This window comes from Bufo gargarizans, chromosome 1 (genome assembly GCF_014858855.1).
Source record: "Bufo gargarizans isolate SCDJY-AF-19 chromosome 1, ASM1485885v1, whole genome shotgun sequence".
In the NCBI taxonomy this organism is placed as follows: domain Eukaryota; kingdom Metazoa; phylum Chordata; class Amphibia; order Anura; family Bufonidae; genus Bufo; species Bufo gargarizans.
The window spans coordinates 312615764-312621853 of record NC_058080.1 but is presented as its reverse complement, the minus strand read 5'-3'; positions in this window follow the sequence as shown (position 1 = coordinate 312621853).

Genomic DNA, 6090 nt, shown 5'->3' with positions numbered 1-6090 from the left:
TTCCCCAATGGGCATCGGACATCAATTTTCATGTCATAACGCCAGATGAGGGAGTCCCCCTTTTTTTTTTTTTTTTTTTTCCCCCCTCTCCCCTTCACGCTTAACTTCTTCCGGGGGATCCGGGACACGCATATCTCACCCATTTTAAAGTAAAAGGAGTGCAGACTAGGCGTGATCGCATGTCTCAGAACCCCCGCAACAATCAGCAATTGGCAGAGCAAATGATCAATGCAAATCCTTAAACCCGCTCAGTCGCCACATATCAGTGTCAAATCAGCAGACCCTGTACATAATATCAGCATAAGATATGAAGTTCGACCCTGAAAGCGCGGGATTTTTAGTAAGAGGGTGAGGCGAGAAGCATGAGAGCGATCTGAAATTCCCGCCGGCGCCAAATTGCCCCCCCCTCTCCCCCTCATCACCTACATGTGACTAAACATTGCGAGCCTTTAAATTCACAGTAAGACATCTAGCCGTACTGAACTAAACATGGAGAGAAAAAGTAAAATAACAGAACATAAAACAATAATCCCCCATGACAGTTAACTTTGTAAAACTAAAAGGGAGACGCCGCGAGCAAAGGGAATCACCCTCCACACCTCCCAAATGGCAGCCTAAATAGCTGAGAACTTATCTGACACAGCGGTGTCATTCCGCGAGTATCTCATCCCACTTCAAGGTCCAGAGTAGTCGCGTTGGGTTTGTCCGCAGGGCGAGGTGACCTAGGTGGTCGCGGGCGTAGATCTGGACCTCTCCGCTGTGGTAGGGCTTCTCTCGACGCTTCCGGAACGTCCATGAAGGTGATCGCCGGTAGACTCGGTACTGGTTGATAGAAGATCTTTAACTCTTTAGATGCTGAATCTGGATCCAGGTAAGTAGCGGTGGACCCGTCGTGGTTGAAAATCTTCAAAATAGCTGGGAACAGGAGAGCAAAACGAGTCCCCTGCTTGATCAGGGCTGAACAGATAGGCACAAAAGCTCTTCTGCGACGAGCAACTTCTGCAGAGTAGTCCCCAAAAATTAAGATGCGTTGATTTCTTACAGTTGCCTGGCCGCCATTTTGTTTGTAGGCTCTCAGTATGGCCGCCTTGTCTGTATAGTCCAAAAACTTGACGATGACTTGTCTTGGTCTGCTTTTTTTGGATGCTTGTAGCACGGCACTGTATGATCTTTTAGACTCCGGCTTAAGGGACGAGTTCGGGCCCACCCTGTGAGCTCTCTCCACTTTGCAGCGGTAAGTTATACCCAGCGCTTCAGGTATTTCTGACTCGCATATCTCGATCAGTTCCTTAGCCGGGATGGAGTCAGGCAATCCCACAATTCGTAAATTGCTACGTCTCGATCGATTCTCGAGATCGTCTAGCTTGTCCCAGAGCCTATTATTCTCTGCTTGGGATTTTTGTAGTTGTGCTTGCAAAGATACAGTACGAGCTTCCACCTCTTGTACTTTAAGCTCTAAGTCATCTAGCTTGGTCGAATGCAATGCTACCTCCGTCTGCAATGCCGCCAACGATTGCCCGATGGTAGTTGATAGGGCTTCTTGCAGATCTGGAAGAATGCGGGATGCTACCTCAATCGCCAGATGTTTGTAGTCCAGCTCTGGTGCTTCCAAATCCTGAGCACTGCAAGATTCCGACCGATCCTCACAAGAAGAGGACTGAGATTCCTGCATATCCGCAGTCACCGGCGCCATTTTCTCCTCCATAGGTGCCGCGCTAGACTTAGCTGGGGTCTTCTTTGATTTATTCCCCATGGGGATGAGAAAGCGGTCCATAAACGAGGACTCCTCTCTTTCTGGGTGATAGTCCTGGCCGCCTGGGTCTAATCAGCAGCCAGTAACGCAATGATTTTGTGTCCGATGTGTTCCCAAGCGCCGGAGCTCTCAGCTCATGCTGCTCACACGCTGGCGCCGGAACCGGAAGTCAATATTTTTTTTAAAACTTTTTATTTAATAATTATTGGCCCCCTTAGGGGCTAGAACCTGGGATCTTTTCATCCCTTGTTCTAGTCACCCTAATAGAGCTTTATTAGGGTGAATAGGACTTCACACTCTCCCTGCTGCATAGTGCCCACAGCAGCAGGGAGCTTACAATGGCAGCGAGGGCTTCAGTAGCGTCCTGTTTGCCATGATAACCGATCGGAGCCCCAGAATTACACTGCTGGGGCTCCGATGGGAACTACCACTGAGGAGGAGGGGAGGTGACCCTGTGGCCACTGCCACCAATGAATATAACAATGGGGGGGGGGACTGTGGCCACCAATGATTATAATAGTAATACTGGGGAAGGGGGGGGGTGTTGGGGGCAAACTGCGCCACTAATGAATATAATTAACACAATTTAAGTGTGGGCAGCGATATCACATACCCGGCACCCGCCCTCTATGACATGGCACCATCTGCAAATTTTAAGATGCATAAGTGACCGTTTTGGTCACCATCTGGAGCGCTGTACATAGCGATCCGATTCTTTATGCTAGGAGCATCAGGTACTTATGCACCTGGCCAGCAGCTGCAACCTGTCCTCAGCATGGTGATAGAGCAGTATTTTATGCTGCATTGATATTTGGTTTTGCTGGGGTGGTATTTTGTGCTGTACTATGGTATTAATGTCACTGCCTACTTCTGTGGTCCCTGACTACTTGTATCCAGACTACACCCAGTCACCTCCTCCTATACTTCCTGCCTTATGTGCACTAGCATGAGAGGGGGGGGGGGGGGGGGGTATAGATATGGCTGCAGTCTGAGATAATGCACTGCTTTTCTATTGCATTTTACATGGTCTGCAATTGTGATATGACAAAACAAGAGCAAATTAAGAAATAAGGAAATTATGTTTTGTCGGTTGTTCTTGTGTTTGTATTCTAGGGTTATTTCTCCTTAAAGTGGTTGTCCGGGTTTCAGAGTTAAACCCGAACATACCCAGAATTTCATCGGGGCCGTTCATGCTCCGATGCTCTCCTGTGGTCTGCGCTGAATCGCACAGGGCAAAGGCATTTTGTGGAGTTCCGGTGACGTAGCGGGCTCTCCTTCGGGGTGCCAGGCAGAGGATTCTGCCCAGCTGTGAGCCCTGTGACGTCACCGGTACTGATGGGCTGGCTTTAGCAACCCTGCACAGGGCAAGGGAGAGCATCAGAGCATGATCTGCTTAAGTCAGGGACGGGGAAGGCTGCCTGGGTGAAATTATGGGTATGTCCGGGTTCAGATCTGAACCTGGACAACCCCTTTAACTATGTATTCACAAAAAGATAATTATGGAGACAAAACAAGTATTTTTATTGCAATGGAGTAAAAGTCACAAGCAATAACACAAAAATATTTTTTTTAGGAATCTTTTATTGACTATGTAAAAGGCAGACAATCATTTAAACACTTGTGCTACAAAGAAACCAGAATGATTTCAATCTCTGCTAATGCCAATAGTGTTTACTCTAACACGATTACATGGACAGTATTACAGACTGCACCAAAACCTTTCCTTTGCACATAAGGCTACATAGTATAATTACCTTTGGTTTGTTAAGAACGAAAAAAATAAAAAATAAAGTATATATATTGCACTCAGTATAATTTACAAAGCAAAGAAGGGGGAGGAAAACATGCACAACTAAAATCACTATACAGTGGAACATTAGCATGCATAGAAATAAATATACTTACAAAAGTAGCTTCATAATGAATTTATAGATCATACAAGTAGAAAAACAAAACTGAGGCAAGATGTGAAGAATGGCACCACGGTGATCAATGCTTGGTAAAATATTGATAAGGACACTTGCACCATGCCTAAAAAGCTCAGAATTGGATGTAGACAGTTAATGCAATCTTTTTCCAGGTTTTAACTACACCTGGATTCATTAGTCAATAGAATATGTAACCAGAAACATTATACAATAGAAATCTAGGTATGCCCAACTACAAAATTTAGCTTTTATTAACATTGATTCTCAAGATGCTAGAATGGATTTTTTTTGCCACCTGCGTTTCTTGCTGCCTTTTTTTTCTCATGGGTTTTTCCCTTTATAGAGAAGGTGATATCAAAACATCTGAAAAAAAAAAAAATCCAAAAAGCTACAGCATGCTGCTTTTTTTTTTTAGGCAAGAACAAAAACAAAAAAACAAATGGCAGTAACAAAAAAACAAAAACACTTGGGTATCCTGCGTTTTATATTTCCCATAGACCAGGAGCTGGCGTTCTTTCTGTAACAAAAGCACCACTAACATGCAAAAGTACAGAAAAACACCAGCAAAAATATGCCTAAATGCGGAAACTCTTACTGGTTTATCATTTTTTTTTTATTTAAACCCTCAGTAAATTCCAATTGTATTATACATTTTCCTTACCTCACTTACAGAAAACATCACGTAAACAGAAAGGTTGCACCTAAAATATACACTTATTGGGGATATTCTAACTTTTCTGCACTTATCTTTGGATAAAAACTGAACCAATCTATGCCCAAACAATTTATTGTACAAAAAGTATATTCTTTTCCACTGCGCTGGCTTGCCGAGAGCACTTCTGAAGCATGGAAGTGCCAGTTTGAAGGAGTTCTTGTCCTCTCTTTGCATTCTTCCAGGTAGGACAATGTAGTATACAAGAGGGGAACCTTTTACTTAAAAGTATAAGAAGTGCCTGAAATGTTAGTTTTAAGCAAAAGTGCACAAACATCTATTTTCTGGAGTAAATTCTGTGAAAGAAGATCTATATTAATGAGTGCTGTGTTCAGAAATTTTTGTAGATTGCCACGTTAGGACTTGCATGCTTCTTACATAAACACTGTCTACGACCTTTACCGATCTATGCCTTTTTAATTCTTTTTATTTTAGAAATCTATACTTGCTAAAACCACTACAACAGGTAAGGTTCACCGAGTGAGCATGAGCATGCAATGATTGTCTGAGCATTATTGAAGGGGGGAATATTATAGTATTGTCTGTAGTGACTGTCCCTACCCACAAAGGCTTACATCCAGGCACTATGGGGGAGGTTTAACATCTCCTTGCACCACTTTATGGCTGCTGTAGATTTCATTCCAGTGCATACACCCAACATATCATGTGCAATGTGCCTGGTCATAAATTGAGGCATCCTGCAGCAGAGCAGGTTTCTAAGATGCCAATCTTTAATAAATCTCCTCCGTATATGCTAATAATTAAAAGGATGAGGGGTAAATAAACATTATAGACGAAGGGCCCTTTCACACTGGCCCAGGATCAGGCCACTAATTGGGAACAAACTTATGAAAGTGTATTCCTGATTCCGTAATTGGCTTGTGTAAAGGTGCCACTGATCAGCGGACAAGCAAAATGCTCATTTCTCTTGTGACTGCATCTTTCCTGCGACACCTAAAACCATTATTTTTCGGCAAAATTTTGCTGTAAGCAGGGAAAACAGAATATGTGTATGTTTTTATTTTATTATGTGAACGGTAGATATGGACATTTTAGAGCAAAGCAGTTGATTCACTACTTGCTTTTTGTATCAATTGTGTGCATATTTAAAATAGGTCTATTACTTGTTATACACATGCAGTCAGACAACCCTGCCAATATTTACAAAATATATATATATATATATATTCTACAGTGCCCCCTGTGGTGAAACTGGAAAATGCCCATCTACATTTTAAACATATGCATTAGGACAGAACAAATTACAATAAAAGGACTTTGGCCTCAGTTAGCTAAACATACAAAGACTAGAAAATCTGTACAAACTGCATAGGTAAAATTAAACAGTAATGTGCAACATTATATACCCTTAAAGCATTATAATGAATACTCCTAAATTTAACTATGACACATGCTTTAACGTCAGGGTTAGGATGCAAGATGCATCCGCAACAAGGCTGTACAAATAGGACTGCTAAACCCCATAGTCGGTACTAGTACAATGCAAACAAGCTCAAAGATAAAATCAGAGCTGTTTCGAAGACCATACTGGGTGTGTGTCATTGATATAGCTCTCCAGGCGCCTGTCATTGGGGATAAAGGAGGAATCAGGGTGCATACAGAAGCAGAACCCTTTCAGGCCTAATACACTGGATGATTTTGAGGCCAATCATGAGGAACAGGTATTCACAGGAACG